We start from the raw sequence: 13013 nt of genomic DNA on the forward strand, positions 1-13013 counted from the left end.
TGTATTTCAGAAATTAGTCTTCAGAAAATGTGGTTTTCCTGGATTTGATAAAAATGTTTAATATTATAACCATCTGGAGACTTTCAAATTCCGGTCACAAATGCTACCTCCCGCAGTTGGCCATTTGAGAAACCTTTGTGAAATAATTGCAGTAAAACACGTTTTCCTTTCTTTTATCCTCCAAATATGTCATTCATTCACTTTGAGTAACGTATGGTCCCTTTGAGAACTTTACTTCACGCAGGCTTTTGAGGAGCCATATAATCGCCCCTAAATTAAATAATACATCAGAAATGTATTTCCTGGTGTAATAATCATTGTAATCCAATAATCTATCAAATCTCTAAAGCATAAGAAGATCTGTCACAAAGCTCTATTAAAGTTAATATGACAAGCATTTCGGCAAACTAGCCCTCTATGGAGCAAAAAACTGTTGAGAAACATCCTATGATATTGTAATTCAGAAAAAATGATTTGAGAATCAAACCTTTCCTTTGAGCCTTTGTCACAGTCTGGCATACTGAAAACATTCAGATAAATGTATTTCCAATCCCATTGGGGTAATGTTATTACATGACCTCAAAATTCTTATCCTCATCCAAGTCACAGCTCTGGTGTTCAAATCCTAAATGAGCTTCCAGTTAATTCTGTTTCTTTTGATTTTTAATCACATTAACAAGCACATGATTGCTGGATGGATAGTTAAACGTGTTTTATTATGTTATGAATCTTAATGTTTTTCCTAGTTTACAACAGTGATTACACTTCATAAATACATAATTATCAAGAAGCACTTTGGTATCTCCTAACAACATGAAATGCACTACATAAATGTAAATATAAATGTAAATTCCTTCTTAAAAAGGACACAAACTGCCAGGCAAAGCAGAAGCTAATTCCAGTCAGTGCGGAGTCTGCACATCCTCCCCGTGTGTGCGTGGCTTTCCTCCGGGTGCTCAGGTTTCCTCCCACAGTCCAAAGATGTGCAGGTTAGGTGGATTGGCCATGATAAATTGCCCTTATTGTCCAAAATTGCCCTCAGTGTTGGGTGGGGTTACTGAGTTATGGGGATAGGGTGGAGGTGTGGTCTTGGGTAGGGTGCTCTTTCAAGAGCCGGTGCAGACTCAATGGGCTGAATGGCCTCCTTCTGCACTGTAAATTCTATGTAATCTATATAAGTTGCACAGTGTCCATATACTAGTTCACAGTTCCCCTTGGCGAGAACATGGTTAGAGAACTATACACATTTTTGGTCTCAAAATGACAAAAAGACATAGAAGTTCAAAAATGAGTTACAAAGATTATACCAAAAAAGGCTTGAATTTATATAGCACCTTTCTCAAGCAACAAGGGCTGGATTCTCCGTTCCTGAGACTATGGGCGGGATTCTCCGCTTGACGACGGCAAAATCGCGAAAAGCGATGAGGTGGCGAATAGCATCCAACGCCAAAATCTCGGTAGATGCTCTGGCACCCCGAAAATGGCGTAAATGCGTCCCTCGCCACGTGAGGTTAAAGTACAGTAGGCATATCTTTAGCGGGCCTGACACCCTATGATCCGGGGCCTCTGCGAATCACCTCCCACAGGGCCTGCTGTGGTTCCCCGCCCTCGCCCTGTAGCCATCTAAGATGGCCACCTGCAAAGGACCATGGGAATTATGGCTAACCCAGGACTCAGACAGATACACAGCCACTCCCTTGCTCAGGAAGCACAACTGCCAGGGTCAATGACCGCTAAGGACCCTCCCCCCAGCTGCCAAGGCACCCGCCCCTTTATTGGCCGAAATCGAAGAGAGTGATCAGAGCCCTGTTGAACTATTGGGTCCAAGGTTAAGGACCGCCCCAAAGAGTGCCAAAATCCAAGAGGGATAAAAGAGAGCACAGCCATGTGTTCTGTCTCTCTTGGATCTAGCCTGTGCCAACCCAATTGCAGCAGGAACAGCCAGTTAAGTTCAAGACCAACGATCGCTACCTGATGGATAAGTCCAGTAGAGACAGAGCCACTTTCTTCGAACCAGTCAAGTGAAATCCAGATAAAGACCTTTATCCATTTGCACAGTGCCGGTCGCCCTGAAGTTAAGTATAGGTTATTGTAGCTGATAGGTGTAGTTTAACTCGTAGTAGATATTGGGTTTGCATGTTGAGATAACTCTTGTGTATGTAAATAAACCATCTTTTGAACTAACTAACTGGTTGTGTGGTCATTTGATCGATTTAAGGGAAAGGCTTGTGGTTCACCGAGAAAAATAAATAGAGCAACATTATTGGCGAACTCTGACGGGACTTGATTAGAAGTGACTTTGTCACTCCGAGAGAACCCACAAACTTTGAATCCAATTGCGAGAAAGAGAAAGAACCACAAGTGCAAGTCCCATATCGACCAAATAACCAAATTTTTGAAGTGTGTACTAACCAGCATGTGTACCTAACAGGAAGAGTAAGGTAAACTCGTTGGAACTATCGAGGGATTGTGAGCCGGAAAATAGCTTAGGCCATACCCGCTGTTCAAATCGCCCCTTATTCGTCTGTCCCAAATTAAAAGTAGAGAAAGCGACAAGAGAAGTAATGGCCACTAAAGCAATGGAAAGATTGATGAATCCACAGGAACCCGAGGTCGCAGCGACCAACAGAGCAGAGAAATGCCCCATATGGGAGGAAGAGTTAAGGAAATACTTAAAGGGGAAAGGATGGCCCCTTTGGTCGAATTTCTGCAGTCAGGTCCAGGAAAGGTAGGACCGACTAGGGAGAAACTAAGCGAGGTTCACAAGAAAAACGTAGGAAAAGTCAGAAAGCCGATGGCAATAGTGTCCTGTTTGGCAAAGCTGTGAGGCACAGAGGAGGTCGTGAAGACGCTCCGTAGGCAGTTAATTGAGAAGGAAGAAAAGAACGAGGGAAACAGTAACGAAAGCGAGAAGATAATTGAGCAACTCTGGGAACAGTTAGCAGCTAAGGATAAGGAAATGGCCGAGGTAACACGCGCACATCAATCTTGTCTAGTTCACCTTAGTAGCTTCCAGACCCAGTATGATAAAGCCTACCAAGATACACAGCCCGCAGTCCTGGTTAGAGAGGAAGCAGAACAACAGATCGCCCAGCTAACTAGCAAAGTGGCAGATTTAAAAGCAGCTTTGAGAGCGCTCCACAATTCCATTAAGGAACAGAGGCCAAGGACCGTTGACCATGCTAAATGCCGACAGAAGATAGAAAACTTACAGTTGCTACTCTCAGTACAGAATGGCTTCAGGTACACTTTCAGGCAGGATTTAGATGAGGATTGGCAAGAGTTAAATGAAAGCGCCCAAAAATACGTAGAGGACACGGAAAATCAAAATCAAACCCTTCACTCCCCAAAAAGAAAAGCACCCACACCACCAACTGCACAAGCAGCACACAACCCCACTCACAATTCGACCCCCATGAATCCGGTTACCACACAACGCAAGTCATCGGATCACTATGAGCCTGATATCGTTTACACCACCCCACTATCCATAACCCAATTAAGAGAAGCTTGCACGAAAATTATTCCATTACAGCCCACTGCAGACTCGCACAGCTTCTTTGAGGAGGTGCGCCAACAAAAAGTTACGTACGGCCTAGATGAGAGGGAGGAAGTAAAGCTAATAGTTATGAGCCTTAGACAGGCCGTAAGGTCAGCTTTATAGAACCCAAAAATGTAGCAGGAGGAACCCTGCAGGAAATGAAAGCAGCCATATTAGATGCCATTGGGTAATAACAAAGGAGATCCAGTCGAGGATTTAAATCACTGCAGGCAAAAGAAGGGAGAGCATCCGACCGCATTTGCTGGTCACCTATGGATTCATTTCATGGCAGTCTACGGACAATTGAAACACGCACACCTAAATGAGGAGGACATCACTAAATGGTCCCGCACCTTAGTCTTGCATGCCACAGACGCAGGTCAAAAGGCTTGTGTAAACTAAGACCCCTCAGACCACATACACAATGAGGTTTGGGTACTTAAAAGACTTTCGAGAGCATGGGAACAAACCCTACACCGACAGACAGATCAGGACGGTCGAAAAGCAATCATACACCCAGTTAAGACTAGCCAGGACCCAGCATGGATTAACGAGGGTAGACACGAGGGACAGCACCCCAGAGCACAGGCACCACGAGGTTGTTACAATTGTGGCCACGTAGGATATTACACCCGTGATTGCCGACAAAACCCCCGAACTATCAACGTTACCAACAACCAAACCCCCCACCCAGGAACAATGTTAGGCCCATACATAATGTTAGCGTCCGTTCAGACGACTTAGCGTTTAACTCCCTAGAATGACGGTGTTCGGACTCCCCAACTTGGGTCTGTGACACATGCTGGGACAAATCAGGCAGACCAGTAGTTACAGGCACAGTCCGGGGACATATCGTCGATTTTCTCTGGGACACAGGAGGATCCCGCACCACTTTAAACTCCTCCACTATGTTTCACCAGGACAAATGGCCCACCACAGACACCATCACCCTGAGTGGATTCATAGGCCACATACAACAAGGATATATCACAGCTCCCGGACCCATCCAGATCGGGAACATTAGCACCAAACACCCTGTAGATTTAGTTGACTTACCCCAAACTGCAGAGCACATCTTAGGCATTGACAACATGAACTCCCATAACCTTTTGTTTGACCCAGTAAAGAAATGTGTCTGGCGAATGGCTAAAACAGCTAGGGCTCCTGCTACGCTCACAGTAGGGGATTATGAAAACAGGATTTGCTCAGTAGGGGACTATTGGTTTAATCCGCAAACAATTAGTGCAGACCAGACGATTAGAGAGGTCCTCATAAATCACAAAGCTTTGTTCGCACAACACAAACACAATTGTGGGAAGATTCCAGGTACAGTGAAGATTTCAGGTCCCGATCCAAAGCCGCAAAACCAATACAGTTTCCCACATCAAGCCAAGGGTGAGATTTTGAAGGTTATTAACAGTTTGTTAGACCAAGGAGTTATTCGACCCATAGCTTCCACAAATAATGCCCCAATTTGGCCCGTAAAAAAGCCCGATGGTTCATGGCAACTAACGATCGACGACCAAGAACTTAATAAGGTAACCCCGTCTGCAGCCCCCACTGTTGCCGCGAGTCCCGCGACCATGCTCAAACAGGGAATACAGGCAAAGTATTTCACAGTGCTGGACATCAGCAATGGCTTTTGGTCCATCCCGTTAGACAGGGCCTGCCAGTATAAATTCGCATTTACGTTTCAAGGGCAGCAGCATACGTGGACATGTCTCCCACAAGGATTCCATAACTCCCCCTCCATTTTCCACCAACAATTGGCCAACGGACTTTCTGAATTATCCTGACACGAATGACTAATACAATATGTAGACGATCTGCTCTTGCAAACGGACACAAAAGAGGAACACGTAGAGCTCTTATCTGAATTACTAGGCCTACTGCAATCAATTGGATGTAAGGTAAACCCCAAAAAGGCCCAGATTTTAAAGGAAAAGGTTCTATGTTTAGGCACCATCATCACCCACGGGAAGAGGGAAATTGAGCAAAAACAGATCAAGTCCATCGTTACATTGCCCCTGCCCCAAAATATCACTGCACTCCGGTCATTCCTAGGTTTGGTAGGATATTGCAGAAATTATATAGATGGTTTTGCCACCAAAGCAGCCCCACTCTCAGAGCTCCTTAAAAAGAACACCCCATGGGAATGGCTTCCGCAGCACACAGACACCATTGATGATTTAAAATGCACCCTAGTCACAGCCCCCTCTTTACAAGTTCCAGACCCAAACTTGCTCTATGCCATAGAAGTAGCAACCACCGACCGAACCCTATCAGCAGTGCTCCTGCAAGAACGACACGATCACTTAGGACCCTTAGCCTATGCCTCAAGAGTATTAGACCCCGGAGAGCAAGGATTCTCAGCCTGTGAACGGCACTTTCTTGCAGTCTTTTGGGCAGTACAATACTTTGCGTACATCACAGGCCTCAACCGAGTCATGATCTTGACCGAGCACACCCCCATGCAACTATTACTAGACGGTAGATTAAAGGACGGTTCAGTCAGCCAAATCAGAGCAGCTCGCTGGACACAACTATTACAAGGCAGGGACATTACGGTAAAACGCACCAAAACCCATACATTTCTGGCCGATAATCTCCAATAGGCAGGGACCCCACATCAGTGCCAGATAATAGCAGCCCAACAACACCACACAGGACCCTTTATCCCAAAGTACTACACCCACGAGCAGGCAGTAAGACACAGAATTCCCAAACCACAGGAGATACTTAAAAAATTTATGTTGACGGTTCTTCCACAATCGAAAATGGAGTTGGATTTACCGGTTGTGGAATTTACGTGGAAGACGCGCAAGGACGCCCACTCAAAGAGATCTCTTTAAAATTGCCCGGCCACCTAGGTGATGCGCCATCAATTACCACAAGACGAGAATGGCGAAACAATCGAGGCTTTATTGAACAAGATGTTAAGGCACTGCCTGGAACCAGAATGGCTGCAGCGCCGGAGAGCACACACTTTTATACGCCGCCTGCTGGGTGGAGCCAGCAGGCAGGGATTTACCATTGTACCTCTAATATACGGGCAGTGTCTTAATACATATAATATACCACTAGTAGTGTTCACTACATTCACCCCCTGTTAAAAAGAGTCCGGCGGGGGCCTTGACCCTCCTCTGCGATCGGCTCAGTCCTTGTGGTGATGTGGCCGCCGACTTGGTCACCTGCGACTCCGGGAGCGTGTTGTGCTCACCTTCGTCACCCCTGCGTGGAACCAGTGTGTCATAATATACACCAGTATATCATGGTGCAGACACACACTGATGGACACACAGTGGGACCAATCAACACACACAACACCACAGCCAATTACCAGTGAGAGCACACACACTATAAAGACAGGGGGCATCAGAGTTCCCGCTCATTCGAGTAGCAGCTAGCTAGGAGGACAGAGCTCACAGCCTGCAACACAGACATTCATCATGTGCTGAGTGCATCGACTGGTTAGTCCTTCTGCCAGTATTCCGTCATCCTGCAACATGGACAACATCAGCCCGCCGCCGCCGCTCCGCATCACCGGCAACCTCGCGGCCAACTGGGTGATTTTCAAACAGCGCTTCCAGCTATTCCTCAAAGCCACGGACAGGGATGGCGCCTCGGACACGAGAAAGATTGCTCTTCTCCTCTCCATGGCCGGGGACCATGCCATCCACATTTTCAACTCTCTCACCTTTGCAGATGACGAGAATAAGACGAAGTTCAAGACGGTCCTCCTTAAGTTTGAAACTCACTGCAGCGGAGAGGTGAATGAAAGTTTCGAATGCTACGTGTTCCAGCAGCGTTTGCAGGTTAAGGATGAACCTTTCCAATCCTTTCTCACGCACCTCCACATCCTTGCGCAATCTTGCAGCTACGGCCCCACCTCCGACTCCATGATACGCGACCAGATCGTTTTTGGTGTTCAGTCGGACCCCCTACACCTGCAGCTCCTTAAAGTAAAGCAACTCACCCTAGTGACCGCCATTGTGACCTGTGTCTTACACGAAAACGCCACGAGTCGGTATTCCCATATACAAGCGGCTGAAACAGCGCGGCAAGGTCCCCACGAGGCGGAACGGGTCCAAGTGATTGCGCACCTCCAGGGCCTCAGCCTGGATGAGGGCGGCCATTTCGCACGCTTTTCGCGGACTCCCACACTTGTACGCACCAAACGAGGGGACGGCGACGTTGAGGAACATAATTCGCAGGCGCCCACCATGCACGACCGCACCGCGCATGCACGGTGATGCAACGAACGTGCTGACATCACGGCGTGCGGTAAATGTGGCTCCGCCCACTTAAAGCGGCAATGCCCCACAAAATCTCGACAATGCCTACGATGTGGAAGACTTGGCCACCATGCTGCCTGCTGTCGAGCAGCTCAGCCTTCCAATTCATATCGCTTCGGCCAGCCTCGCAGGAACGTTCGGGCAATTCAACCCACGGTCACCGAGTCCAATGCGGACCTCCCACACAGCAGTGACACCGAGGACTCGAAGGCGACCTTTCGAGTTGGTGTCGTAATGAAAAACAGGCTGTCCCCGAAGCAAAGACACCAGCCGCTGTCGGTATACAGCATCTATCCAGACGATGAGTGGTGTACCACCCTGACGGTCAACCAGAATTTGTCGCCCACCCCAGAGACTTAATTTGTGAACTTTGTGGACTTATGGACTTTCTGATTTGTTCTGTTCTTCCGTTTATTCGTTTATGTGGTTTGTATATAGTGTTCATCTCGTTAGTCTTGTGACACACTGTTTTTCTGCACCAGTCACCTTCCCATGTAAATAACTCAGTTTTTATGTACATAGTCCTGTAAATATTTCGCACACACGTAGTCAGGAACATTCACCATACACTATTTATTACCACGCAGGTACATTTTTTATAAAAGGGGGGATGTCATAATATATACCAGTATATCATGGTGCAGACACACACTGATGGACACACAGTGGGACCAATCAACACACACAACACCGCAGCCAATTCACCATGTGCTGAGTGCATTGACTGGTTAGAACAAGGCAAAGGTCTTTAGTTAAAGCTAGTATCGTATTAACTCACAGTCTGAGTATGTTTAAACAGTTAATGATTCAATAAAATAGTGTTGCACTATTTCAAGTGTTGGTGACCTGTATGTGATCCAGAACACCGAACACATCACAGTGGGAGGACGGATCCTGCTGGGGTGGGGGCTGCGGTGAGGTTTGCTGGAGGGAGGGTGAGTGGCGCAGGGGTGAATGAGGCAACCGGGGGGGGCGGTGTCAGGTCAGGGATCGTGGGTGAAGACCCAGCGGGTGCCAGATCCCGGAGGGAGACTGTGTCCTGGCTCTCGTCGGGGTGTGCCATGTAGGCGTACTGTGGGTTTGCATGTAAGAGGTGGACTTTTTCGACCAAGGGGTCCAACTTATGGGTCCGCACATGCTTCTGGAGAAGGACTGGTTCAGGAACTGTCAGCCATGTTGGGAGCGAGTCACCGGAGGTGGACTTCCTGGGGAAGGCAAACACACGTTCGTGAGGGGTCTCATTAGTCGCGGTGCAGAGGAGCGATCGATGGAGTGGAGCGCGTCGGAGAGGACCTCCTGCCAGCGGGAGACCGGGAGATCTTTAGACCGCAGGGCCAGCAGGACGGCCTTCCAGACCGTCCCGTTCTCCCTCTACACCTGCCCGTTTCCCCGGGGGATGTAGCTGGTCGTCCTGCTCGAGGTGATGCCCTTGCTGAGCAGGACCTGACGCAGCTCATCGCTCATGAAAGAGGATGCCCGATCGCTGTGGATATAGGTGGGAAAACTGAACAGAGTGAAGATGCTGTGCAGGGCTTGATTACCGTGGCAGAAGTCATATCGGGACATGGGATGGCGAAAGGGAACCGGAAGTACTCATCAATCACGATCAGGAAGTACGTGTTGCGGTCGGTGGAGGAGAGGGGAACATCCAGGGATAGCTCCGCTCGCACCCCTGTCCCATGGAGTAGCCCAGGAACCATCAGGTATCCCGACAGAGGAGGAGGTGATGGCCTCCATGCTGGTGAATCCAACAGGGAAGGTGCCGGCACACCACAGCATCTCAGGCTCCCCCTTTCCTGTCCCTGGTGCATCTGGTGGACAGCAGGCAGAACAGGGTGGCACCATGTGACTGGGACACCAAAACAGCAGCCAGGTCCATCCAGGCCCGGTCTCCCTAGAAGACCTTGTCGCAGGGTGGGAATCACAGCAGGCCGCATCCAACCATGATGTGCCACCTGGGGATTCACGTGGACGTAGCGTGAGGTGCCATAAGACCAGAACGTTAGACAGCAGTTAAGTTGGCATGGGTGCAGGGCACAGTTTAGATGTAGGGGCTAGGGCAGAAATCTGTATATATATTGTCACATAAAGCATCTGTTCACACTCTTACATCCTGCCTCGGTGTTCTGTCAGATGGGTGTGAGGGGTGGGCTGATGGGGAGGGGGGGACTGGGTGGATGTTGTGGGTGGCCTCGGCTCCCCCCCGCTGCCGGCCGTCCCTACCACCAACCCCAGGTATCCGATGGGAGTGTGTGATGGAATGGCAGCTTGCATGCTGGGATCACCCAGGTGGACGGTGGAAAGTCCTACCGTGGGCAGGAGTCAGATATTGTCAAACAGTGCAGAGCACCAGAGGTCATCGCAGAGTGGGTTGACATCATATTCCATCCCATGGACCAGCCCCAGCGTTACTGCTAACCCAGGGTCCACATCCTTTAGTGCGTCAGGAGGTTGCAGGTGGGGTGGGGGGTAACCATGGGTGGGGGGAGTGTAGGTGTGGGTTGCAGTCTTCATGCCCATGGCCAGTTTCCACCCACCCCCCAAGTCGGTGAACCTGGAGGGGATCAGAGAGTACCATGCGCATTGGCGCACACGTAATGTGGCCTCCCGTGCCTACCTGGGCCTCAGGTCTTACCCATCCCTGCCCTCCCCCGCATCCTCCTCGCCGGAGGTGGCCTGAGCTTCATCCTCCTACTCCATCATGTCGCGCCTCTATTGTATGATGTTGCAGAAGACGCAGCAGGCTGCCACATACTGGAGAGTCATACTGGAGAGTCCCTCCAGAGCGGTCCAACTACCTGAACCACATCTTCAGGAGGCCGAAACACCACTCGATCAAGCCCTTGGATCACGCTGGTCGCTGCATGGGTGTCGTTGTAGCTGGTCTCGAAGTCAGTCTGTGGGCTCCAAATAGGTGTCATCAGCCACAACCGCAGTGGATAATACCTGTCGCCCAGGAGCCAACCTCCTAGCTGGGGATGCATTTCGAGCATGTCAGGAATCATCAAGTGTGCCAGGATGAAGGCGACGTGCACACTGCCCGGGCATTGGGCGCAGACGTGCATGATGTGCAGCTGATGATCAGATATCAGCTGCACATTCATCAAATTTGTGAAGAGCGGTCTGTCATCTGCAGATGCTCGTAGGGTGACATGAATCCTGTCGATCACCAATGTAAATGTGCTGATGACAGAAAGCTACGTGGGAACATAAGGTGTGAGGAGGTCACAATAAAGAAAGTGGAATGAGAGGATTGTCCTGTGGTAGTCACCACTGTTGTATTATATTGTATATACTGCACTGCATACGAGGGTATTATGGTAATGCCCCTGTTCTACAGGTACGGGGGCAGATCCCTGCCTGCTGGCTCCGCCCAGGAGGCGGAGTATAAATGTGTGTGCTCTCTGAACTGCAGCCATTTCGGCAGCAGCTGTAGGAGGCCACACATCTCTGTGTAATAAAGCCTCGATTACGCTCTACTCTCGTCTCGTCGTAATTGATAGCGCATCAATTTATTACACAGAGATTTTACAAAGGTGGATCTCCGCATCAAGCCGGATCGCCTGCAGCTGCATTCTCAAGCAGACAACGTCAAAAAGGACTTCGCACATTGGCTAGCTTGCATTGAAGCATACGTCAGATTTGCGACAGACCCGATCCCAGAAGCACAGAAGCTCCAGATTCTGTACACGCGGCTGAGCTCCGATGTCTTTCCCCTCATCCAGGACGCGCCTACCTACGCAGAGGCCATGGCGCTACTGAAGGAGAACTACGCTCAGCAGACCAACAAGATCTACGCCAGGCACCTCCTGTCCACGCAGCACCAACTTCCCGGTGAATCTGTGGAAGATTTCTGTCGTATCCTGCTCGCCCTGGTGAGAGACTGTGATTGCCAGGCCGTTTCGGCCGCTGAACATTCTAACCTGCTAATGAGAGACAGCGTTCATTACGGGCATAGGGTCGGCCTACATCCGCCAGCGCCTCTTAGAAGGGGCTACGCTTGACCTCACGGCGACCAAGAAACTAGCGCTCTCGCTCACAGTCGCCTCACGCAACGTACATGCGTATGCCCGGATCGCATGGCCCACCCCTCCTGGGCATCATGGAACCTGCCAGCGGCCACCTCATCGTGGAACCCATCAGCGATCACCCCCAGCCAACCAACCCCGGGGGACACAAGTGCTACTTCTGCGGACAGACAAAACACCCCCGGCAGTGCTGCCCAGCATGGAGCGCGCTCTGCAAGGCCTGCGGCAAGAAAGGATATTTCGCTGCAATGTGCCAGGCCCGCTCAATCGCTGCTATTGTCCCTGCCCCCCCAGCGTGCGGCCAGTGGGTGCCGCCATCTTCCTCGCCTCAGACCACATGCGGCCCTTGGGCGCCGCCATCTTGCTCCCCTCACAACACGTGTGGCCTGTGGGCGCCGCCATCTTGCTTGCCTCACAACCAATGGCGGAGCCATCTTGCCTGCCCCAGGACACGTGCGGCCTGAGGGCGCCGCCATCTTGCCTGGCTCAGGACACTTACGGCCGGTGGGCGCCACCATCTTTCCTGCGTCAGGACCCCTGCCCGTCGGGCACCGCATCGGGCCGCTCATCGGCTGCAACCGCCGATGACCAGCCGCGTCTCGCCTCCGTCACGATCAACCGGTCCCGACCGCACAACCTCGCGACCACATTGACAAAGATGAAGGTTGACGGGCATGAGATATCCTGCCTTCTGGACTCGGGGAGCACTGAGAGCCTCATCCACCCCGATACGGTAAGGTGTTGCTTCCTCGTGGTACACCCCATTAACCAAAGAATCTCCCTGGCCTCTGGATCACAGTCCCTGGTGATCCGGAGGTACTGCATCGCCACGCTCACCATCCAGGGCGTAGAGTTCAGCGGCTTCCGACTCTACGTCCTCCCCAATCTCTGCACTGCCTTGCTACTCGGCCTGGACTTCCAGTGCAACCTCCAGAGCCTAACCCTAAAATTTGGTGGGCCCCTACCACCCCTTACTGGATGTGCCCTCACGCCCCTTAAGGTCGACCCGCCTTCTCTATTTGCAAACCTCACCCCGGATTGCAAACCCATTGCCCCCAGGAGCAGACAGAACAGCGCCCAGGACAGGACCTTCATCAGGTCTGAGGTCAAGCGGCTGCTGCGGGAAGGTATCATCAAGGCCAGCAGCAG

This window comes from Scyliorhinus torazame, chromosome 6, assembly GCF_047496885.1.
Source record: "Scyliorhinus torazame isolate Kashiwa2021f chromosome 6, sScyTor2.1, whole genome shotgun sequence".
NCBI classification, from domain to species: domain Eukaryota; kingdom Metazoa; phylum Chordata; class Chondrichthyes; order Carcharhiniformes; family Scyliorhinidae; genus Scyliorhinus; species Scyliorhinus torazame.